The 25,037-nt window shown below is 46.0% G+C and overlaps 11 non-coding genes across 11 annotated transcripts; all 11 read left to right on the top strand.

Moving 5' to 3' along the window:
- Window positions 1-564: 564 nt before the first annotated feature.
- Window positions 565-755, top strand: LOC130323907 (U2 spliceosomal RNA). Its single transcript, XR_008869090.1, has one exon. It is a non-coding gene; the product is annotated as a U2 spliceosomal RNA (small nuclear RNA).
- A 2,086-nt stretch (window positions 756-2,841) lies between these two features.
- On the top strand, window positions 2,842-3,032 carry LOC130323906 (U2 spliceosomal RNA). The gene has a single exon (XR_008869089.1). It is a non-coding gene; the product is annotated as a U2 spliceosomal RNA (small nuclear RNA).
- Window positions 3,033-5,120: 2,088 nt separating this feature from the next.
- LOC130323905 (U2 spliceosomal RNA) lies at window positions 5,121-5,311 on the top strand. Its single transcript, XR_008869088.1, has one exon. It is a non-coding gene; the product is annotated as a U2 spliceosomal RNA (small nuclear RNA).
- A 2,084-nt stretch (window positions 5,312-7,395) lies between these two features.
- Window positions 7,396-7,586, top strand: LOC130323904 (U2 spliceosomal RNA). Its single transcript, XR_008869087.1, has one exon. It is a non-coding gene; the product is annotated as a U2 spliceosomal RNA (small nuclear RNA).
- A 2,071-nt stretch (window positions 7,587-9,657) lies between these two features.
- Window positions 9,658-9,848, top strand: LOC130323902 (U2 spliceosomal RNA). The gene has a single exon (XR_008869086.1). It is a non-coding gene; the product is annotated as a U2 spliceosomal RNA (small nuclear RNA).
- Window positions 9,849-11,941: 2,093 nt separating this feature from the next.
- On the top strand, window positions 11,942-12,132 carry LOC130323901 (U2 spliceosomal RNA). Its single transcript, XR_008869085.1, has one exon. It is a non-coding gene; the product is annotated as a U2 spliceosomal RNA (small nuclear RNA).
- A 2,095-nt stretch (window positions 12,133-14,227) lies between these two features.
- Window positions 14,228-14,418, top strand: LOC130323917 (U2 spliceosomal RNA). The gene has a single exon (XR_008869099.1). It is a non-coding gene; the product is annotated as a U2 spliceosomal RNA (small nuclear RNA).
- A 2,084-nt stretch (window positions 14,419-16,502) lies between these two features.
- On the top strand, window positions 16,503-16,693 carry LOC130323916 (U2 spliceosomal RNA). The gene has a single exon (XR_008869098.1). It is a non-coding gene; the product is annotated as a U2 spliceosomal RNA (small nuclear RNA).
- Window positions 16,694-18,783: 2,090 nt separating this feature from the next.
- On the top strand, window positions 18,784-18,974 carry LOC130323915 (U2 spliceosomal RNA). The gene has a single exon (XR_008869097.1). It is a non-coding gene; the product is annotated as a U2 spliceosomal RNA (small nuclear RNA).
- A 2,106-nt stretch (window positions 18,975-21,080) lies between these two features.
- On the top strand, window positions 21,081-21,271 carry LOC130323912 (U2 spliceosomal RNA). The gene has a single exon (XR_008869095.1). It is a non-coding gene; the product is annotated as a U2 spliceosomal RNA (small nuclear RNA).
- Window positions 21,272-23,344: 2,073 nt separating this feature from the next.
- On the top strand, window positions 23,345-23,535 carry LOC130323900 (U2 spliceosomal RNA). The gene has a single exon (XR_008869084.1). It is a non-coding gene; the product is annotated as a U2 spliceosomal RNA (small nuclear RNA).
- The last annotated feature ends 1,502 nt before the right edge of the window (window positions 23,536-25,037 follow it).

Below are 25,037 nucleotides of genomic sequence, written 5' to 3'. Positions count from 1 at the left end.
GTTGTGTATGTAACCATAGGGATTTGTGATGTCACCTAGAACCTTCACAGCAGCGACAGCTTTATGAGGAGCATCAGCACTGCTCTGCCTGAGCAGAACCATCACCGCCATAGGTTGTCAAATAACCCGGATTTAACCCACACAGGTAAGTCCAATGGGGTGCAGGCATGTCCTCTATGCTTACAGCTTCCCGTGGGTGTTGGTTTGATACCGTTTGGGGACAGCCAAGGAGGCATCTGCAGGCAACAAAGGTAGGTGTGTGCTTGTGTGTGTGTTTCCTATGCAGATCCTAAGCCCAGTGTCACATGCAAGTAGGAGGAGTAAGAAGGGTTCCTGGCAAATCCGGGTTATGGATTGCATTTAAAAAGGCCCCGTGGGAGTGCAATGGGCCCCTGTCTTGCTGCTTAGCAATAATGGTATGGGTTTAGGTTCTGCTGTGTGTACTGGTGGTTGACTGCCCCCCAGCCCAGAGTGTGCATGGAAAATTGTCTGGCAGCCTCCCTGACAGCAAGCAGTGATAGTGCCCATGAAGGGCACCTTGTTGGGCCCGCCCCTTTCACGGTTATCGCTTCTCGGCCTTTTGGCTAAGATCAAGTGTAGTATCTGTTCTTATCAGTTTAATATCTGATACGTCCCCTATCTGGGGACCATATATTAAATGGATTTTTGAGAACGGGGGCCGATTTCGAAGCTTGCTTCCGTCGCCCTATGCATTGACCCGATATGGCAGTATCTTCGGGTACAGTGCACCACCCCCTTACAGGGTTAAAAAGAAAGATTCCTACTTTCATTGCTACCTGCTTGCTGGCTAGCCAGCTAGCCAGCCCTGTGGGCCTTGCTGCTGCTGCAGCCAAAAAACAAAAGGTGGTGCTGCTGCTGCTTCTGCTGCTTCTGCTTCTGCTTGTGTCTGGCCGCTGTTGGAGCGTCCAGGCACAGGACTTCTGCTGCTGCTGACTAAATGGCCTCCTTAATTGGATCATTTGAGTAGCCAGCACACCTGTGCAGGTAGGGCATGACATGATAGGCAGCTGCCTTGATAGCGGGTGGGTGCTGAATGTTCCTAATTGACAAAATAAGATTAATGCTTATGAAGAAATATAAAATCTCATCCCTTCCCCAATATCGCGCCACACCCCTACCCCTTAATTCCCTGGTTGAACTTGATGGACATATGTCTTTTTTCGACCGTACTAACTATGTAACTATGTAACATAACATGGGGGGGGGGGTCTCCTGGCTGTTCACACAGGTGTGTCATTGCTGTACATTGACCATGCATTGCTTCTGTGGTATTGCAAAGGCAAAGACAAATGCTTCCAGCCATCCATTGCACTAATGGATTGGTCATCAGCTGGCTGTCTATGTCCCGCATCAATATAAACCAAAGTACAGAGGGTTAGGCTATGCTATTGTGCACCTACCTGATGCATCAGAAGGTGCGAGGCCCTTGCTAAATTCTGTGCACAGACTTTGAGATCTATACTTTAGACTGTATCTAAACCTGCTCCAACATGGACTGACATTCTGGCCTACTTTCAGCCGATGCGACTTGTCTGTCGCTGAACAGTCGCTTTTTATGTATTCAGCACCTATGTATAATGTTGTAAAAATGCTCTAGAAGCTAAAGTCGCAGAAATGTCACACATATTTGGCCTGCAACTTTCTGTGCGACAAATTCAGACAGGAAAAATCAGTATAAATCCTTAGAAAATTATCCCCCAGTGTCTCCATCTGCTGGCGGTATTGAATAAGCATTGCTGCACTGATGGGGTATGCATTAGACGAAAAAAAAGAAGAAAAAGAAGAATAATACGCCCAGAAAAGAGGCGAAAAGGAGAAAAACGTAAAAAAACGTGAAAAAAAAGTAAGAGGAAGAGAAGGGAAAAAAAGGTGGAAATGGGTTTAAAAGTGATTTCGGCGGAGAATATATATATATATATATATATATATATATATATATATATATATACGCGCACACACACACATATATATAAACGTATTCTCCGTTGAGATATTGCAGCCGCTGCTGTGTCCAGGCCCAGGAGCCTTAGCACTGTGCTGTGATGTCACTCAATACCACTGACATCACTAGGTGTAAACAACATCTCTCCTTTGCTGTGTATGTGACTATGGAGCTGTTTGGTGATGTCGTCTATTATGGCCTTGATAGAAGCAACAGGAGATTGTTGCATCCATCTAGAACCCTCAGAACTACAGTGCTATGATGTCACTCACTTCCACAGGCCTTGCAGAGTGTAAACAACAACAACCCAGCTTTGTTGTGTATGTAACCATAGGGATTGTGATGTCACCTAGAACCTTCACAGCAGCGACAGCTTTATGAGGAGCATCAGCACTGCTCTGCCTGAGCAGAACCATCACCGCCATAGGTTGTCAAATAACCCGGATTTAACCCACACAGGTAAGTCCAATGGGGTGCAGGCATGTCCTCTATGCTTACAGCTTCCCGTGGGTGTTGGTTTGATACCGTTTGGGGACAGCCAAGGAGGCATCTGCAGGCAACAAAGGTAGGTGTGTGCTTGTGTGTGTGTTTCCTATGCAGATCCTAAGCCCAGTGTCACATGCAAGTAGGAGGAGTAAGAAGGGTTCCTGGCAAATCCGGGTTATGGATTGCATTTAAAAAGGCCCCGTGGGAGTGCAATGGGCCCCTGTCTTGCTGCTTAGCAATAATGGTATGGGTTTAGGTTCTGCTGTGTGTACTGGTGGTTGACTGCCCCCCAGCCCAGAGTGTGCATGGAAAATTGTCTGGCAGCCTCCCTGACAGCAAGCAGTGATAGTGCCCATGAAGGGCACCTTGTTGGGCCCGCCCCTTTCACGGTTATCGCTTCTCGGCCTTTTGGCTAAGATCAAGTGTAGTATCTGTTCTTATCAGTTTAATATCTGATACGTCCCCTATCTGGGGACCATATATTAAATGGATTTTTGAGAACGGGGGCCGATTTCGAAGCTTGCTTCCGTCGCCCTATGCATTGACCCGATATGGCAGTATCTTCGGGTACAGTGCACCACCCCCTTACAGGGTTAAAAAGAAAGATTCCTACTTTCATTGCTACCTGCTTGCTGGCTAGCCAGCTAGCCAGCCCTGTGGGCCTTGCTGCTGCTGCAGCCAAAAAACAAAAGGTGGTGCTGCTGCTGCTTCTGCTGCTTCTGCTTCTGCTTGTGTCTGGCCGCTGTTGGAGCGTCCAGGCACAGGACTTCTGCTGCTGCTGACTAAATGGCCTCCTTAATTGGATCATTTGAGTAGCCAGCACACCTGTGCAGGTAGGGCATGACATGATAGGCAGCTGCCTTGATAGCGGGTGGGTGCTGAATGTTCCTAATTGACAAAATAAGATTAATGCTTATGAAGAAATATAAAATCTCATCCCTTCCCCAATATCGCGCCACACCCCTACCCCTTAATTCCCTGGTTGAACTTGATGGACATATGTCTTTTTTCGACCGTACTAACTATGTAACTATGTAACATAACATGGGGGGGGGGGTCTCCTGGCTGTTCACACAGGTGTGTCATTGCTGTACATTGACCATGCATTGCTTCTGTGGTATTGCAAAGGCAAAGACAAATGCTTCCAGCCATCCATTGCACTAATGGATTGGTCATCAGCTGGCTGTCTATGTCCCGCATCAATATAGACCAAAGTACAGAGGGTTAGGCTATGCTATTGTGCACCTACCTGATGCATCAGAAGGTGCGAGGCCCTTGCTAAATTCTGTGCACAGACTTTGAGATCTATACTTTAGACTGTATCTAAACCTGCTCCAACATGGACTGACATTCTGGCCTACTTTCAGCCGATGCGACTTGTCTGTCGCTGAACAGTCGCTTTTTATGTATTCAGCACCTATGTATAATGTTGTAAAAATGCTCTAGAAGCTAAAGTCGCAGAAATGTCACACATATTTGGCCTGCAACTTTCTGTGCGACAAATTCAGACAGGAAAAATCAGTATAAATCCTTAGAAAATTATCCCCCAGTGTCTCCATCTGCTGGCGGTATTGAATAAGCATTGCTGCACTGATGGGGTATGCATTAGACGAAAAAAAAGAAGAAAAAGAAGAATAATACGCCCAGAAAAGAGGCGAAAAGGAGAAAAACGTAAAAAAACGTGAAAAAAAAGTAAGAGGAAGAGAAGGGAAAAAAAGGTGGAAATGGGTTTAAAAGTGATTTCGGCGGAGAAATATATATATATATATATATATATATATATATATATATATATATACGCGCACACACACACATATATATAAACGTATTCTCCGTTGAGATATTGCAGCCGCTGCTGTGTCCAGGCCCAGGAGCCTTAGCACTGTGCTGTGATGTCACTCAATACCACTGACATCACTAGGTGTAAACAACATCTCTCCTTTGCTGTGTATGTGACTATGGAGCTGTTTGGTGATGTCGTCTATTATGGCCTTCATAGAAGCAACAGGAGATTGTTGCATCCATCTAGAACCCTCAGAACTACAGTGCTATGATGTCACTCACTTCCACAGGCCTTGCAGAGTGTAAACAACAACAACCCAGCTTTGTTGTGTATGTAACCATAGGGATTTGTGATGTCACCTAGAACCTTCACAGCAGCGACAGCTTTATGAGGAGCATCAGCACTGCTCTGCCTGAGCAGAACCATCACCGCCATAGGTTGTCAAATAACCCGGATTTAACCCACACAGGTAAGTCCAATGGGGTGCAGGCATGTCCTCTATGCTTACAGCTTCCCGTGGGTGTTGGTTTGATACCGTTTGGGGACAGCCAAGGAGGCATCTGCAGGCAACAAAGGTAGGTGTGTGCTTGTGTGTGTGTTTCCTATGCAGATCCTAAGCCCAGTGTCACATGCAAGTAGGAGGAGTAAGAAGGGTTCCTGGCAAATCCGGGTTATGGATTGCATTTAAAAAGGCCCCGTGGGAGTGCAATGGGCCCCTGTCTTGCTGCTTAGCAATAATGGTATGGGTTTAGGTTCTGCTGTGTGTACTGGTGGTTGACTGCCCCCCAGCCCAGAGTGTGCATGGAAAATTGTCTGGCAGCCTCCCTGACAGCAAGCAGTGATAGTGCCCATGAAGGGCACCTTGTTGGGCCCGCCCCTTTCACGGTTATCGCTTCTCGGCCTTTTGGCTAAGATCAAGTGTAGTATCTGTTCTTATCAGTTTAATATCTGATACGTCCCCTATCTGGGGACCATATATTAAATGGATTTTTGAGAACGGGGGCCGATTTCGAAGCTTGCTTCCGTCGCCCTATGCATTGACCCGATATGGCAGTATCTTCGGGTACAGTGCACCACCCCCTTACAGGGTTAAAAAGAAAGATTCCTACTTTCATTGCTACCTGCTTGCTGGCTAGCCAGCTAGCCAGCCCTGTGGGCCTTGCTGCTGCTGCAGCCAAAAAACAAAAGGTGGTGCTGCTGCTGCTTCTGCTGCTTCTGCTTCTGCTTGTGTCTGGCCGCTGTTGGAGCGTCCAGGCACAGGACTTCTGCTGCTGCTGACTAAATGGCCTCCTTAATTGGATCATTTGAGTAGCCAGCACACCTGTGCAGGTAGGGCATGACATGATAGGCAGCTGCCTTGATAGCGGGTGGGTGCTGAATGTTCCTAATTGACAAAATAAGATTAATGCTTATGAAGAAATATAAAATCTCATCCCTTCCCCAATATCGCGCCACACCCCTACCCCTTAATTCCCTGGTTGAACTTGATGGACATATGTCTTTTTTCGACCGTACTAACTATGTAACTATGTAACATAACATGGGGGGGGGGGGGGTCTCCTGGCTGTTCACACAGGTGTGTCATTGCTGTACATTGACCATGCATTGCTTCTGTGGTATTGCAAAGGCAAAGACAAATGCTTCCAGCCATCCATTGCACTAATGGATTGGTCATCAGCTGGCTGTCTATGTCCCGCATCAATATAGACCAAAGTACAGAGGGTTAGGCTATGCTATTGTGCACCTACCTGATGCATCAGAAGGTGCGAGGCCCTTGCTAAATTCGTGCACAGACTTTGAGATCTATGCTTTAGACTGTATCTAAACCTGCTCCAACATGGACTGACATTCTGGCCTACTTTCAGCCGATGCGACTTGTCTGTCGCTGAACAGTCGCTTTTTATGTATTCAGCACCTATGTATAATGTTGTAAAAATGCTCTAGAAGCTAAAGTCGCAGAAATGTCACACATATTTGGCCTGCAACTTTCTGTGCGACAAATTCAGACAGGAAAAATCAGTATAAATCCTTAGAAAATTATCCCCCAGTGTCTCCATCTGCTGGCGGTATTGAATAAGCATTGCTGCACTGATGGGGTATGCATTAGACGAAAAAAAAGAAGAAAAAGAAGAATAATACGCCCAGAAAAGAGGCGAAAAGGAGAAAAACGTAAAAAAACGTGAAAAAAAAGTAAGAGAAAGAGAAGGGAAAAAAAGGTGGAAATGGGTTTAAAAGTGATTTCGGCGGAGAAATATATATATATATATATATATATATATATATATATATACGCGCACACACACACATATATATAAACGTATTCTCCGTTGAGATATTGCAGCCGCTGCTGTGTCCAGGCCCAGGAGCCTTAGCACTGTGCTGTGATGTCACTCAATACCACTGACATCACTAGGTGTAAACAACATCTCTCCTTTGCTGTGTATGTGACTATGGAGCTGTTTGGTGATGTCGTCTATTATGGCCTTCATAGAAGCAACAGGAGATTGTTGCATCCATCTAGAACCCTCAGAACTACAGTGCTATGATGTCACTCACTTCCACAGGCCTTGCAGAGTGTAAACAACAACAACCCAGCTTTGTTGTGTATGTAACCATAGGGATTTGTGATGTCACCTAGAACCTTCACAGCAGCGACAGCTTTATGAGGAGCATCAGCACTGCTCTGCCTGAGCAGAACCATCACCGCCATAGGTTGTCAAATAACCCGGATTTAACCCACACAGGTAAGTCCAATGGGGTGCAGGCATGTCCTCTATGCTTACAGCTTCCCGTGGGTGTTGGTTTGATACCGTTTGGGGACAGCCAAGGAGGCATCTGCAGGCAACAAAGGTAGGTGTGTGCTTGTGTGTGTGTTTCCTATGCAGATCCTAAGCCCAGTGTCACATGCAAGTAGGAGGAGTAAGAAGGGTTCCTGGCAAATCCGGGTTATGGATTGCATTTAAAAAGGCCCCGTGGGAGTGCAATGGGCCCCTGTCTTGCTGCTTAGCAATAATGGTATGGGTTTAGGTTCTGCTGTGTGTACTGGTGGTTGACTGCCCCCCAGCCCAGAGTGTGCATGGAAAATTGTCTGGCAGCCTCCCTGACAGCAAGCAGTGATAGTGCCCATGAAGGGCACCTTGTTGGGCCCGCCCCTTTCACGGTTATCGCTTCTCGGCCTTTTGGCTAAGATCAAGTGTAGTATCTGTTCTTATCAGTTTAATATCTGATACGTCCCCTATCTGGGGACCATATATTAAATGGATTTTTGAGAACGGGGGCCGATTTCGAAGCTTGCTTCCGTCGCCCTATGCATTGACCCGATATGGCAGTATCTTCGGGTACAGTGCACCACCCCCTTACAGGGTTAAAAAGAAAGATTCCTACTTTCATTGCTACCTGCTTGCTGGCTAGCCAGCTAGCCAGCCCTGTGGGCCTTGCTGCTGCTGCAGCCAAAAAACAAAAGGTGGTGCTGCTGCTGCTTCTGCTGCTTCTGCTTCTGCTTGTGTCTGGCCGCTGTTGGAGCGTCCAGGCACAGGACTTCTGCTGCTGCTGACTAAATGGCCTCCTTAATTGGATCATTTGAGTAGCCAGCACACCTGTGCAGGTAGGGCATGACATGATAGGCAGCTGCCTTGATAGCGGGTGGGTGCTGAATGTTCCTAATTGACAAAATAAGATTAATGCTTATGAAGAAATATAAAATCTCATCCCTTCCCCAATATCGCGCCACACCCCTACCCCTTAATTCCCTGGTTGAACTTGATGGACATATGTCTTTTTTCGACCGTACTAACTATGTAACTATGTAACATAACATGGGGGGGGGGGGTCTCCTGGCTGTTCACACAGGTGTGTCATTGCTGTACATTGACCATGCATTGCTTCTGTGGTATTGCAAAGGCAAAGACAAATGCTTCCAGCCATCCATTGCACTAATGGATTGGTCATCAGCTGGCTGTCTATGTCCCGCATCAATATAGACCAAAGTACAGAGGGTTAGGCTATGCTATTGTGCACCTACCTGATGCATCAGAAGGTGCGAGGCCCTTGCTAAATTCTGTGCACAGACTTTGAGATCTATACTTTAGACTGTATCTAAACCTGCTCCAACATGGACTGACATTCTGGCCTACTTTCAGCCGATGCGACTTGTCTGTCGCTGAACAGTCGCTTTTTATGTATTCAGCACCTATGTATAATGTTGTAAAAATGCTCTAGAAGCTAAAGTCGCAGAAATGTCACACATATTTGGCCTGCAACTTTCTGTGCGACAAATTCAGACAGGAAAAATCAGTATAAATCCTTAGAAAATTATCCCCCAGTGTCTCCATCTGCTGGCGGTATTGAATAAGCATTGCTGCACTGATGGGGTATGCATTAGACGAAAAAAAAGAAGAAAAAGAAGAATAATACGCCCAGAAAAGAGGCGAAAAGGAGAAAAACGTAAAAAAACGTGAAAAAAAAGTAAGAGGAAGAGAAGGGAAAAAAAGGTGGAAATGGGTTTAAAAGTGATTTCGGCGGAGAAATATATATATATATATATATATATATACGCGCACACACACACATATATATAAACGTATTCTCCGTTGAGATATTGCAGCCGCTGCTGTGTCCAGGCCCAGGAGCCTTAGCACTGTGCTGTGATGTCACTCAATACCACTGACATCACTAGGTGTAAACAACATCTCTCCTTTGCTGTGTATGTGACTATGGAGCTGTTTGGTGATGTCGTCTATTATGGCCTTCATAGAAGCAACAGGAGATTGTTGCATCCATCTAGAACCCTCAGAACTACAGTGCTATGATGTCACTCACTTCCACAGGCCTTGCAGAGTGTAAACAACAACAACCCAGCTTTGTTGTGTATGTAACCATAGGGATTTGTGATGTCACCTAGAACCTTCACAGCAGCGACAGCTTTATGAGGAGCATCAGCACTGCTCTGCCTGAGCAGAACCATCACCGCCATAGGTTGTCAAATAACCCGGATTTAACCCACACAGGTAAGTCCAATGGGGTGCAGGCATGTCCTCTATGCTTACAGCTTCCCGTGGGTGTTGGTTTGATACCGTTTGGGGACAGCCAAGGAGGCATCTGCAGGCAACAAAGGTAGGTGTGTGCTTGTGTGTGTGTTTCCTATGCAGATCCTAAGCCCAGTGTCACATGCAAGTAGGAGGAGTAAGAAGGGTTCCTGGCAAATCCGGGTTATGGATTGCATTTAAAAAGGCCCCGTGGGAGTGCAATGGGCCCCTGTCTTGCTGCTTAGCAATAATGGTATGGGTTTAGGTTCTGCTGTGTGTACTGGTGGTTGACTGCCCCCCAGCCCAGAGTGTGCATGGAAAATTGTCTGGCAGCCTCCCTGACAGCAAGCAGTGATAGTGCCCATGAAGGGCACCTTGTTGGGCCCGCCCCTTTCACGGTTATCGCTTCTCGGCCTTTTGGCTAAGATCAAGTGTAGTATCTGTTCTTATCAGTTTAATATCTGATACGTCCCCTATCTGGGGACCATATATTAAATGGATTTTTGAGAACGGGGGCCGATTTCGAAGCTTGCTTCCGTCGCCCTATGCATTGACCCGATATGGCAGTATCTTCGGGTACAGTGCACCACCCCCTTACAGGGTTAAAAAGAAAGATTCCTACTTTCATTGCTACCTGCTTGCTGGCTAGCCAGCTAGCCAGCCCTGTGGGCCTTGCTGCTGCTGCAGCCAAAAAACAAAAGGTGGTGCTGCTGCTGCTTCTGCTGCTTCTGCTTCTGCTTGTGTCTGGCCGCTGTTGGAGCGTCCAGGCACAGGACTTCTGCTGCTGCTGACTAAATGGCCTCCTTAATTGGATCATTTGAGTAGCCAGCACACCTGTGCAGGTAGGGCATGACATGATAGGCTGCTGCCTTGATAGCGGGTGGGTGCTGAATGTTCCTAATTGACAAAATAAGATTAATGCTTATGAAGAAATATAAAATCTCATCCCTTCCCCAATATCGCGCCACACCCCTACCCCTTAATTCCCTGGTTGAACTTGATGGACATATGTCTTTTTTTGACCGTACTAACTATGTAACTATGTAACATAACATGGGGGGGGGGGGGGGGTCTCCTGGCTGTTCACACAGGTGTGTCATTGCTGTACATTGACCATGCATTGCTTCTGTGGTATTGCAAAGGCAAAGACAAATGCTTCCAGCCATCCATTGCACTAATGGATTGGTCATCAGCTGGCTGTCTATGTCCCGCATCAATATAGACCAAAGTACAGAGGGTTAGGCTATGCTATTGTGCACCTACCTGATGCATCAGAAGGTGCGAGGCCCTTGCTAAATTCTGTGCACAGACTTTGAGATCTATACTTTAGACTGTATCTAAACCTGCTCCAACATGGACTGACATTCTGGCCTACTTTCAGCCGATGCGACTTGTCTGTCGCCGAACAGTCGCTTTTTATGTATTCAGCACCTATGTATAATGTTGTAAAAATGCTCTAGAAGCTAAAGTCGCAGAAATGTCACACATATTTGGCCTGCAACTTTCTGTGCGACAAATTCAGACAGGAAAAATCAGTATAAATCCTTAGAAAATTATCCCCCAGTGTCTCCATCTGCTGGCGGTATTGAATAAGCATTGCTGCACTGATGGGGTATGCATTAGACGAAAAAAAAGAAGAAAAAGAAGAATAATACGCCCAGAAAAGAGGCGAAAAGGAGAAAAACGTAAAAAAACGTGAAAAAAAAGTAAGAGGAAGAGAAGGGAAAAAAAGGTGGAAATGGGTTTAAAAGTGATTTCGGCGGAGAAATATATATATATATATATATATATATATATATATATATATATATACGCGCACACACACACATATATATAAACGTATTCTCCGTTGAGATATTGCAGCCGCTGCTGTGTCCAGGCCCAGGAGCCTTAGCACTGTGCTGTGATGTCACTCAATACCACTGACATCACTAGGTGTAAACAACATCTCTCCTTTGCTGTGTATGTGACTATGGAGCTGTTTGGTGATGTCGTCTATTATGGCCTTCATAGAAGCAACAGGAGATTGTTGCATCCATCTAGAACCCTCAGAACTACAGTGCTATGATGTCACTCACTTCCACAGGCCTTGCAGAGTGTAAACAACAACAACCCAGCTTTGTTGTGTATGTAACCATAGGGATTTGTGATGTCACCTAGAACCTTCACAGCAGCGACAGCTTTATGAGGAGCATCAGCACTGCTCTGCCTGAGCAGAACCATCACCGCCATAGGTTGTCAAATAACCCGGATTTAACCCACACAGGTAAGTCCAATGGGGTGCAGGCATGTCCTCTATGCTTACAGCTTCCCGTGGGTGTTGGTTTGATACCGTTTGGGGACAGCCAAGGAGGCATCTGCAGGCAACAAAGGTAGGTGTGTGCTTGTGTGTGTGTTTCCTATGCAGATCCTAAGCCCAGTGTCACATGCAAGTAGGAGGAGTAAGAAGGGTTCCTGGCAAATCCGGGTTATGGATTGCATTTAAAAAGGCCCCGTGGGAGTGCAATGGGCCCCTGTCTTGCTGCTTAGCAATAATGGTATGGGTTTAGGTTCTGCTGTGTGTACTGGTGGTTGACTGCCCCCCAGCCCAGAGTGTGCATGGAAAATTGTCTGGCAGCCTCCCTGACAGCAAGCAGTGATAGTGCCCATGAAGGGCACCTTGTTGGGCCCGCCCCTTTCACGGTTATCGCTTCTCGGCCTTTTGGCTAAGATCAAGTGTAGTATCTGTTCTTATCAGTTTAATATCTGATACGTCCCCTATCTGGGGACCATATATTAAATGGATTTTTGAGAACGGGGGCCGATTTCGAAGCTTGCTTCCGTCGCCCTATGCATTGACCCGATATGGCAGTATCTTCGGGTACAGTGCACCACCCCCTTACAGGGTTAAAAAGAAAGATTCCTACTTTCATTGCTACCTGCTTGCTGGCTAGCCAGCTAGCCAGCCCTGTGGGCCTTGCTGCTGCTGCAGCCAAAAAACAAAAGGTGGTGCTGCTGCTGCTTCTGCTGCTTCTGCTTCTGCTTGTGTCTGGCCGCTGTTGGAGCGTCCAGGCACAGGACTTCTGCTGCTGCTGACTAAATGGCCTCCTTAATTGGATCATTTGAGTAGCCAGCACACCTGTGCAGGTAGGGCATGACATGATAGGCAGCTGCCTTGATAGCGGGTGGGTGCTGAATGTTCCTAATTGACAAAATAAGATTAATGCTTATGAAGAAATATAAAATCTCATCCCTTCCCCAATATCGCGCCACACCCCTACCCCTTAATTCCCTGGTTGAACTTGATGGACATATGTCTTTTTTCGACCGTACTAACTATGTAACTATGTAACATAACATGGGGGGGGGGGGGGGGGGTCTCCTGGCTGTTCACACAGGTGTGTCATTGCTGTACATTGACCATGCATTGCTTCTGTGGTATTGCAAAGGCAAAGACAAATGCTTCCAGCCATCCATTGCACTAATGGATTGGTCATCAGCTGGCTGTCTATGTCCCGCATCAATATAGACCAAAGTACAGAGGGTTAGGCTATGCTATTGTGCACCTACCTGATGCATCAGAAGGTGCGAGGCCCTTGCTAAATTCTGTGCACAGACTTTGAGATCTATACTTTAGACTGTATCTAAACCTGCTCCAACATGGACTGACATTCTGGCCTACTTTCAGCCGATGCGACTTGTCTGTCGCTGAACAGTCGCTTTTTATGTATTCAGCACCTATGTATAATGTTGTAAAAATGCTCTAGAAGCTAAAGTCGCAGAAATGTCACACATATTTGGCCTGCAACTTTCTGTGCGACAAATTCAGACAGGAAAAATCAGTATAAATCCTTAGAAAATTATCCCCCAGTGTCTCCATCTGCTGGCGGTATTGAATAAGCATTGCTGCACTGATGGGGTATGCATTAGACGAAAAAAAAGAAGAAAAAGAAGAATAATACGCCCAGAAAAGAGGCGAAAAGGAGAAAAACGTAAAAAAACGTGAAAAAAAAGTAAGAGGAAGAGAAGGGAAAAAAAGGTGGAAATGGGTTTAAAAGTGATTTCGGCGGAGAAATATATATATATATATATATATATATATATATATATATATATACGCGCACACACACACATATATATATAAACGTATTCTCCGTTGAGATATTGCAGCCGCTGCTGTGTCCAGGCCCAGGAGCCTTAGCACTGTGCTGTGATGTCACTCAATACCACTGACATCACTAGGTGTAAACAACATCTCTCCTTTGCTGTGTATGTGACTATGGAGCTGTTTGGTGATGTCGTCTATTATGGCCTTCATAGAAGCAACAGGAGATTGTTGCATCCATCTTGAACCCTCAGAACTACAGTGCTATGATGTCACTCACTTCCACAGGCCTTGCAGAGTGTAAACAACAACAACCCAGCTTTGTTGTGTATGTAACCATAGGGATTTGTGATGTCACCTAGAACCTTCACAGCAGCGACAGCTTTATGAGGAGCATCAGCACTGCTCTGCCTGAGCAGAACCATCACCGCCATAGGTTGTCAAATAACCCGGATTTAACCCACACAGGTAAGTCCAATGGGGTGCAGGCATGTCCTCTATGCTTACAGCTTCCCGTGGGTGTTGGTTTGATACCGTTTGGGGACAGCCAAGGAGGCATCTGCAGGCAACAAAGGTAGGTGTGTGCTTGTGTGTGTGTTTCCTATGCAGATCCTAAGCCCAGTGTCACATGCAAGTAGGAGGAGTAAGAAGGGTTCCTGGCAAATCCGGGTTATGGATTGCATTTAAAAAGGCCCCGTGGGAGTGCAATGGGCCCCTGTCTTGCTGCTTAGCAATAATGGTATGGGTTTAGGTTCTGCTGTGTGTACTGGTGGTTGACTGCCCCCCAGCCCAGAGTGTGCATGGAAAATTGTCTGGCAGCCTCCCTGACAGCAAGCAGTGATAGTGCCCATGAAGGGCACCTTGTTGGGCCCGCCCCTTTCACGGTTATCGCTTCTCGGCCTTTTGGCTAAGATCAAGTGTAGTATCTGTTCTTATCAGTTTAATATCTGATACGTCCCCTATCTGGGGACCATATATTAAATGGATTTTTGAGAACGGGGGCCGATTTCGAAGCTTGCTTCCGTCGCCCTATGCATTGACCCGATATGGCAGTATCTTCGGGTACAGTGCACCACCCCCTTACAGGGTTAAAAAGAAAGATTCCTACTTTCATTGCTACCTGCTTGCTGGCTAGCCAGCTAGCCAGCCCTGTGGGCCTTGCTGCTGCTGCAGCCAAAAAACAAAAGGTGGTGCTGCTGCTGCTTCTGCTGCTTCTGCTTCTGCTTGTGTCTGGCCGCTGTTGGAGCGTCCAGGCACAGGACTTCTGCTGCTGCTGACTAAATGGCCTCCTTAATTGGATCATTTGAGTAGCCAGCACACCTGTGCAGGTAGGGCATGACATGATAGGCAGCTGCCTTGATAGCGGGTGGGTGCTGAATGTTCCTAATTGACAAAATAAGATTAATGCTTATGAAGAAATATAAAATCTCATCCCTTCCCCAATATCGCGCCACACCCCTACCCCTTAATTCCCTGGTTGAACTTGATGGACATATGTCTTTTTTCGACCGTACTAACTATGTAACTATGTAACATAACATGGGGGGGGGGGTCTCCTGGCTGTTCACACAGGTGTGTCATTGCTGTACATTGACCATGCATTGCTTCTGTGGTATTGCAAAGGCAAAGACAAATGCTTCCAGCCATCCATTGCACTAATGGATTGGTCATCAGCTGGCTGTCTATGTCCCGCATCAATATAAACCAAAGTACAGAGGGTTAGGCTATGCTATTGTGCACCTACCTGATGCATCAGAAGGTGCGAGGCCCTTGCTAAATTCTGTGCACAGACTTTGAGATCTATACTTTAGACTGTATCTAAACCTGCTCCAACATGGACTGACATTCTGGCCTACTTTCAGCCGATGCGACTTGTCTGTCGCTGAACAGTCGCTTTTTATGTATTCAGCACCTATGTATAATGTTGTAAAAATGCTCTAGAAGCTAAAGTCGCAGAAATGTCACACATATTTGGCCTGCAACTTTCTGTGCGACAAATTCAGACAGGAAAAATCAGTATAAATCCTTAGAAAATTATCCCCCAGTGTCTCCATCTGCTGGCGGTATTGAATAAGCATTGCTGCACTGATGGGGTATGCATTAGACGAAAAAAAAGAAGAAAAAGAAGAATAATACGCCCAGAAAAGAGGCGAAAAGGAGAAAAACGTAAAAAAACGTGAAAAAAAAGTAAGAGGAAGAGAAGGGAAAAAAAGGTGGAAATGGGTTTAAAAGTGATTTCGGCGGAGAAATATATATATATATATATATATATATATATATATATATATACGCGCACACACACACATATATATAAACGTATTCTCCGTTGAGATATTGCAGCCGCTGCTGTGTCCAGGCCCAGGAGCCTTAGCACTGTGCTGTGATGTCACTCAATACCACTGACATCACTAGGTGTAAACAACATCTCTCCTTTGCTGTGTATGTGACTATGGAGCTGTTTGGTGATGTCGTCTATTATGGCCTTGATAGAAGCAACAGGAGATTGTTGCATCCATCTAGAACCCTCAGAACTACAGTGCTATGATGTCACTCACTTCCACAGGCCTTGCAGAGTGTAAACAACAACAACCCAGCTTTGTTGTGTATGTAACCATAGGGATTTGTGATGTCACCTAGAACCTTCACAGCAGCGACAGCTTTATGAGGAGCATCAGCACTGCTCTGCCTGAGCAGAACCATCACCGCCATAGGTTGTCAAATAACCCGGATTTAACCCACACAGGTAAGTCCAATGGGGTGCAGGCATGTCCTCTATGCTTACAGCTTCCCGTGGGTGTTGGTTTGATACCGTTTGGGGACAGCCAAGGAGGCATCTGCAGGCAACAAAGGTAGGTGTGTGCTTGTGTGTGTGTTTCCTATGCAGATCCTAAGCCCAGTGTCACATGCAAGTAGGAGGAGTAAGAAGGGTTCCTGGCAAATCCGGGTTATGGATTGCATTTAAAAAGGCCCCGTGGGAGTGCAATGGGCCCCTGTCTTGCTGCTTAGCAATAATGGTATGGGTTTAGGTTCTGCTGTGTGTACTGGTGGTTGACTGCCCCCCAGCCCAGAGTGTGCATGGAAAATTGTCTGGCAGCCTCCCTGACAGCAAGCAGTGATAGTGCCCATGAAGGGCACCTTGTTGGGCCCGCCCCTTTCACGGTTATCGCTTCTCGGCCTTTTGGCTAAGATCAAGTGTAGTATCTGTTCTTATCAGTTTAATATCTGATACGTCCCCTATCTGGGGACCATATATTAAATGGATTTTTGAGAACGGGGGCCGATTTCGAAGCTTGCTTCCGTCGCCCTATGCATTGACCCGATATGGCAGTATCTTCGGGTACAGTGCACCACCCCCTTACAGGGTTAAAAAGAAAGATTCCTACTTTCATTGCTACCTGCTTGCTGGCTAGCCAGCTAGCCAGCCCTGTGGGCCTTGCTGCTGCTGCAGCCAAAAAACAAAAGGTGGTGCTGCTGCTGCTTCTGCTGCTTCTGCTTCTGCTTGTGTCTGGCCGCTGTTGGAGCGTCCAGGCACAGGACTTCTGCTGCTGCTGACTAAATGGCCTCCTTAATTGGATCATTTGAGTAGCCAGCACACCTGTGCAGGTAGGGCATGACATGATAGGCAGCTGCCTTGATAGCGGGTGGGTGCTGAATGTTCCTAATTGACAAAATAAGATTAATGCTTATGAAGAAATATAAAATCTCATCCCTTCCCCAATATCGCGCCACACCCCTACCCCTTAATTCCCTGGTTGAACTTGATGGACATATGTCTTTTTTCGACCGTACTAACTATGTAACTATGTAACATAACATGGGGGGGGGGGGGTCTCCTGGCTGTTCACACAGGTGTGTCATTGCTGTACATTGACCATGCATTGCTTCTGTGGTATTGCAAAGGCAAAGACAAATGCTTCCAGCCATCCATTGCACTAATGGATTGGTCATCAGCTGGCTGTCTATGTCCCGCATCAATATAGACCAAAGTACAGAGGGTTAGGCTATGCTATTGTGCACCTACCTGATGCATCAGAAGGTGCGAGGCCCTTGCTAAATTCTGTGCACAGACTTTGAGATCTATACTTTAGACTGTATCTAAACCTGCTCCAACATGGACTGACATTCTGGCCTACTTTCAGCCGATGCGACTTGTCTGTCGCTGAACAGTCGCTTTTTATGTATTCAGCACCTATGTATAATGTTGTAAAAATGCTCTAGAAGCTAAAGTCGCAGAAATGTCACACATATTTGGCCTGCAACTTTCTGTGCGACAAATTCAGACAGGAAAAATCAGTATAAATCCTTAGAAAATTATCCCCCAGTGTCTCCATCTGCTGGCGGTATTGAATAAGCATTGCTGCACTGATGGGGTATGCATTAGACGAAAAAAAAGAAGAAAAAGAAGAATAATACGCCCAGAAAAGAGGCGAAAAGGAGAAAAACGTAAAAAAACGTGAAAAAAAAGTAAGAGGAAGAGAAGGGAAAAAAAGGTGGAAATGGGTTTAAAAGTGATTTCGGCGGAGAAATATATATATATATATATATATATATATATATATATATATATATACGCGCACACACACACATATATATAAACGTATTCTCCGTTGAGATATTGCAGCCGCTGCTGTGTCCAGGCCCAGGAGCCTTAGCACTGTGCTGTGATGTCACTCAATACCACTGACATCACTAGGTGTAAACAACATCTCTCCTTTGCTGTGTATGTGACTATGGAGCTGTTTGGTGATGTCGTCTATTATGGCCTTCATAGAAGCAACAGGAGATTGTTGCATCCATCTAGAACCCTCAGAACTACAGTGCTATGATGTCACTCACTTCCACAGGCCTTGCAGAGTGTAAACAACAACAACCCAGCTTTGTTGTGTATGTAACCATAGGGATTTGTGATGTCACCTAGAACCTTCACAGCAGCGACAGCTTTATGAGGAGCATCAGCACTGCTCTGCCTGAGCAGAACCATCACCGCCATAGGTTGTCAAATAACCCGGATTTAACCCACACAGGTAAGTCCAATGGGGTGCAGGCATGTCCTCTATGCTTACAGCTTCCCGTGGGTGTTGGTTTGATACCGTTTGGGGACAGCCAAGGAGGCATCTGCAGGCAACAAAGGTAGGTGTGTGCTTGTGTGTGTGTTTCCTATGCAGATCCTAAGCCCAGTGTCACATGCAAGTAGGAGGAGTAAGAAGGGTTCCTGGCAAATCCGGGTTATGGATTGCATTTAAAAAGGCCCCGTGGGAGTGCAATGGGCCCCTGTCTTGCTGCTTAGCAATAATGGTATGGGTTTAGGTTCTGCTGTGTGTACTGGTGGTTGACTGCCCCCCAGCCCAGAGTGTGCATGGAAAATTGTCTGGCAGCCTCCCTGACAGCAAGCAGTGATAGTGCCCATGAAGGGCACCTTGTTGGGCCCGCCCCTTTCACGGTTATCGCTTCTCGGCCTTTTGGCTAAGATCAAGTGTAGTATCTGTTCTTATCAGTTTAATATCTGATACGTCCCCTATCTGGGGACCATATATTAAATGGATTTTTGAGAACGGGGGCCGATTTCGAAGCTTGCTTCCGTCGCCCTATGCATTGACCCGATATGGCAGTATCTTCGGGTACAGTGCACCACCCCCTTACAGGGTTAAAAAGAAAGATTCCTACTTTCATTGCTACCTGCTTGCTGGCTAGCCAGCTAGCCAGCCCTGTGGGCCTTGCTGCTGCTGCAGCCAAAAAACAAAAGGTGGTGCTGCTGCTGCTTCTGCTGCTTCTGCTTCTGCTTGTGTCTGGCCGCTGTTGGAGCGTCCAGGCACAGGACTTCTGCTGCTGCTGACTAAATGGCCTCCTTAATTGGATCATTTGAGTAGCCAGCACACCTGTGCAGGTAGGGCATGACATGATAGGCAGCTGCCTTGATAGCGGGTGGGTGCTGAATGTTCCTAATTGACAAAATAAGATTAATGCTTATGAAGAAATATAAAATCTCATCCCTTCCCCAATATCGCGCCACACCCCTACCCCTTAATTCCCTGGTTGAACTTGATGGACATATGTCTTTTTTCGACCGTACTAACTATGTAACTATGTAACATAACATGGGGGGGGGGGGGGGGTCTCCTGGCTGTTCACACAGGTGTGTCATTGCTGTACATTGACCATGCATTGCTTCTGTGGTATTGCAAAGGCAAAGACAAATGCTTCCAGCCATCCATTGCACTAATGGATTGGTCATCAGCTGGCTGTCTATGTCCCGCATCAATATAGACCAAAGTACAGAGGGTTAGGCTATGCTATTGTGCACCTACCTGATGCATCAGAAGGTGCGAGGCCCTTGCTAAATTCTGTGCACAGACTTTGAGATCTATGCTTTAGACTGTATCTAAACCTGCTCCAACATGGACTGACATTCTGGCCTACTTTCAGCCGATGCGACTTGTCTGTCGCTGAACAGTCGCTTTTTATGTATTCAGCACCTATGTATAATGTTGTAAAAATGCTCTAGAAGCTAAAGTCGCAGAAATGTCACACATATTTGGCCTGCAACTTTCTGTGCGACAAATTCAGACAGGAAAAATCAGTATAAATCCTTAGAAAATTATCCCCCAGTGTCTCCATCTGCTGGCGGTATTGAATAAGCATTGCTGCACTGATGGGGTATGCATTAGACGAAAAAAAAGAAGAAAAAGAAGAATAATACGCCCAGAAAAGAGGCGAAAAGGAGAAAAACGTAAAAAAACGTGAAAAAAAAGTAAGAGAAAGAGAAGGGAAAAAAAGGTGGAAATGGGTTTAAAAGTGATTTCGGCGGAGAATATATATATATATATATATATATATATATATATATATATATATATATATATATATATACGCGCACACACACACATATATATAAACGTATTCTCCGTTGAGATATTGCAGCCGCTGCAGTGTCCAGGCCCAGGAGCCTTAGCACTGTGCTGTGATGTCACTCAATACCACTGACATCACTAGGTGTAAACAACATCTCTCCTTTGCTGTGTATGTGACTATGGAGCTGTTTGGTGATGTCGTCTATTATGGCCTTCATAGAAGCAACAGGAGATTGTTGCATCCATCTAGAACCCTCAGAACTACAGTGCTATGATGTCACTCACTTCCACAGGCCTTGCAGAGTGTAAACAACAACAACCCAGCTTTGTTGTGTATGTAACCATAGGGATTTGTGATGTCACCTAGAACCTTCACAGCAGCGACAGCTTTATGAGGAGCATCAGCACTGCTCTGCCTGAGCAGAACCATCACCGCCATAGGTTGTCAAATAACCCGGATTTAACCCACACAGGTAAGTCCAATGGGGTGCAGGCATGTCCTCTATGCTTACAGCTTCCCGTGGGTGTTGGTTTGATACCGTTTGGGGACAGCCAAGGAGGCATCTGCAGGCAACAAAGGTAGGTGTGTGCTTGTGTGTGTGTTTCCTATGCAGATCCTAAGCCCAGTGTCACATGCAAGTAGGAGGAGTAAGAAGGGTTCCTGGCAAATCCGGGTTATGGATTGCATTTAAAAAGGCCCCGTGGGAGTGCAATGGGCCCCTGTCTTGCTGCTTAGCAATAATGGTATGGGTTTAGGTTCTGCTGTGTGTACTGGTGGTTGACTGCCCCCCAGCCCAGAGTGTGCATGGAAAATTGTCTGGCAGCCTCCCTGACAGCAAGCAGTGATAGTGCCCATGAAGGGCACCTTGTTGGGCCCGCCCCTTTCACGGTTATCGCTTCTCGGCCTTTTGGCTAAGATCAAGTGTAGTATCTGTTCTTATCAGTTTAATATCTGATACGTCCCCTATCTGGGGACCATATATTAAATGGATTTTTGAGAACGGGGGCCGATTTCGAAGCTTGCTTCCGTCGCCCTATGCATTGACCCGATATGGCAGTATCTTCGGGTACAGTGCACCACCCCCTTACAGGGTTAAAAAGAAAGATTCCTACTTTCATTGCTACCTGCTTGCTGGCTAGCCAGCTAGCCAGCCCTGTGGGCCTTGCTGCTGCTGCAGCCAAAAAACAAAAGGTGGTGCTGCTGCTGCTTCTGCTGCTTCTGCTTCTGCTTGTGTCTGGCCGCTGTTGGAGCGTCCAGGCACAGGACTTCTGCTGCTGCTGACTAAATGGCCTCCTTAATTGGATCATTTGAGTAGCCAGCACACCTGTGCAGGTAGGGCATGACATGATAGGCAGCTGCCTTGATAGCGGGTGGGTGCTGAATGTTCCTAATTGACAAAATAAGATTAATGCTTATGAAGAAATATAAAATCTCATCCCTTCCCCAATATCGCGCCACACCCCTACCCCTTAATTCCCTGGTTGAACTTGATGGACATATGTCTTTTTTCGACCGTACTAACTATGTAACTATGTAACATAACATGGGGGGGGGGGTCTCCTGGCTGTTCACACAGGTGTGTCATTGCTGTACATTGACCATGCATTGCTTCTGTGGTATTGCAAAGGCAAAGACAAATGCTTCCAGCCATCCATTGCACTAATGGATTGGTCATCAGCTGGCTGTCTATGTCCCGCATCAATATAGACCAAAGTACAGAGGGTTAGGCTATGCTATTGTGCACCTACCTGATGCATCAGAAGGTGCGAGGCCCTTGCTAAATTCTGTGCACAGACTTTGAGATCTATACTTTAGACTGTATCTAAACCTGCTCCAACATGGACTGACATTCTGGCCTACTTTCAGCCGATGCGACTTGTCTGTCGCTGAACAGTCGCTTTTTATGTATTCAGCACCTATGTATAATGTTGTAAAAATGCTCTAGAAGCTAAAGTCGCAGAAATGTCACACATATTTGGCCTGCAACTTTCTGTGCGACAAATTCAGACAGGAAAAATCAGTATAAATCCTTAGAAAATTATCCCCCAGTGTCTCCATCTGCTGGCGGTATTGAATAAGCATTGCTGCACTGATGGGGTATGCATTAGACGAAAAAAAAGAAGAAAAAGAAGAATAATACGCCCAGAAAAGAGGCGAAAAGGAGAAAAACGTAAAAAAACGTGAAAAAAAAGTAAGAGGAAGAGAAGGGAAAAAAAGGTGGAAATGGGTTTAAAAGTGATTTCGGCGGAGAATATATATATATATATATATATATATATATACGCGCACACACACACATATATATAAACGTATTCTCCGTTGAGATATTGCAGCCGCTGCTGTGTCCAGGCCCAGGAGCCTTAGCACTGTGCTGTGATGTCACTCAATACCACTGACATCACTAGGTGTAAACAACATCTCTCCTTTGCTGTGTATGTGACTATGGAGCTGTTTGGTGATGTCGTCTATTATGGCCTTCATAGAAGCAACAGGAGATTGTTGCATCCATCTAGAACCCTCAGAACTACAGTGCTATGATGTCACTCACTTCCACAGGCCTTGCAGAGTGTAAACAACAACAACCCAGCTTTGTTGTGTATGTAACCATAGGGATTTGTGATGTCACCTAGAACCTTCACAGCAGCGACAGCTTTATGAGGAGCATCAGCACTGCTCTGCCTGAGCAGAACCATCACCGCCATAGGTTGTCAAATAACCCGGATTTAACCCACACAGGTAAGTCCAATGGGGTGCAGGCATGTCCTCTATGCTTACAGCTTCCCGTGGGTGTTGGTTTGATACCGTTTGGGGACAGCCAAGGAGGCATCTGCAGGCAACAAAGGTAGGTGTGTGCTTGTGTGTGTGTTTCCTATGCAGATCCTAAGCCCAGTGTCACATGCAAGTAGGAGGAGTAAGAAGGGTTCCTGGCAAATCCGGGTTATGGATTGCATTTAAAAAGGCCCCGTGGGAGTGCAATGGGCCCCTGTCTTGCTGCTTAGCAATAATGGTATGGGTTTAGGTTCTGCTGTGTGTACTGGTGGTTGACTGCCCCCCAGCCCAGAGTGTGCATGGAAAATTGTCTGGCAGCCTCCCTGACAGCAAGCAGTGATAGTGCCCATGAAGGGCACCTTGTTGGGCCCGCCCCTTTCACGGTTATCGCTTCTCGGCCTTTTGGCTAAGATCAAGTGTAGTATCTGTTCTTATCAGTTTAATATCTGATACGTCCCCTATCTGGGGACCATATATTAAATGGATTTTTGAGAACGGGGGCCGATTTCGAAGCTTGCTTCCGTCGCCCTATGCATTGACCCGATATGGCAGTATCTTCGGGTACAGTGCACCACCCCCTTACAGGGTTAAAAAGAAAGATTCCTACTTTCATTGCTACCTGCTTGCTGGCTAGCCAGCTAGCCAGCCCTGTGGGCCTTGCTGCTGCTGCAGCCAAAAAACAAAAGGTGGTGCTGCTGCTGCTTCTGCTGCTTCTGCTTCTGCTTGTGTCTGGCCGCTGTTGGAGCGTCCAGGCACAGGACTTCTGCTGCTGCTGACTAAATGGCCTCCTTAATTGGATCATTTGAGTAGCCAGCACACCTGTGCAGGTAGGGCATGACATGATAGGCAGCTGCCTTGATAGCGGGTGGGTGCTGAATGTTCCTAATTGACAAAATAAGATTAATGCTTATGAAGAAATATAAAATCTCATCCCTTCCCCAATATCGCGCCACACCCCTACCCCTTAATTCCCTGGTTGAACTTGATGGACATATGTCTTTTTTCGACCGTACTAACTATGTAACTATGTAACATAACATGGGGGGGGGGGTCTCCTGGCTGTTCACACAGGTGTGTCATTGCTGTACATTGACCATGCATTGCTTCTGTGGTATTGCAAAGGCAAAGACAAATGCTTCCAGCCATCCATTGCACTAATGGATTGGTCATCAGCTGGCTGTCTATGTCCCGCATCAATATAAACCAAAGTACAGAGGGTTAGGCTATGCTATTGTGCACCTACCTGATGCATCAGAAGGTGCGAGGCCCTTGCTAAATTCTGTGCACAGACTTTGAGATCTATACTTTAGACTGTATCTAAACCTGCTCCAACATGGACTGACATTCTGGCCTACTTTCAGCCGATGCGACTTGTCTGTCGCTGAACAGTCGCTTTTTATGTATTCAGCACCTATGTATAATGTTGTAAAAATGCTCTAGAAGCTAAAGTCGCAGAAATGTCACACATATTTGGCCTGCAACTTTCTGTGCGACAAATTCAGACAGGAAAAATCAGTATAAATCCTTAGAAAATTATCCCCCAGTGTCTCCATCTGCTGGCGGTATTGAATAAGCATTGCTGCACTGATGGGGTATGCATTAGACGAAAAAAAAGAAGAAAAAGAAGAATAATACGCCCAGAAAAGAGGCGAAAAGGAGAAAAACGTAAAAAAACGTGAAAAAAAAGTAAGAGGAAGAGAAGGGAAAAAAAGGTGGAAATGGGTTTAAAAGTGATTTCGGCGGAGAAATATATATATATATATATATATATATATATATATATATATATACGCGCACACACACACATATATATAAACGTATTCTCCGTTGAGATATTGCAGCCGCTGCTGTGTCCAGGCCCAGGAGCCTTAGCACTGTGCTGTGATGTCACTCAATACCACTGACATCACTAGGTGTAAACAACATCTCTCCTTTGCTGTGTATGTGACTATGGAGCTGTTTGGTGATGTCGTCTATTATGGCCTTGATAGAAGCAACAGGAGATTGTTGCATCCATCTAGAACCCTCAGAACTACAGTGCTATGATGTCACTCACTTCCACAGGCCTTGCAGAGTGTA

Source organism: Hyla sarda, unplaced genomic scaffold (assembly GCF_029499605.1).
Source record: "Hyla sarda isolate aHylSar1 unplaced genomic scaffold, aHylSar1.hap1 scaffold_2563, whole genome shotgun sequence".
NCBI classification, from domain to species: domain Eukaryota; kingdom Metazoa; phylum Chordata; class Amphibia; order Anura; family Hylidae; genus Hyla; species Hyla sarda.
The sequence above is the reverse complement of the archived record's forward strand: the minus strand, read 5'-3'. Positions and strand labels throughout refer to the sequence as shown.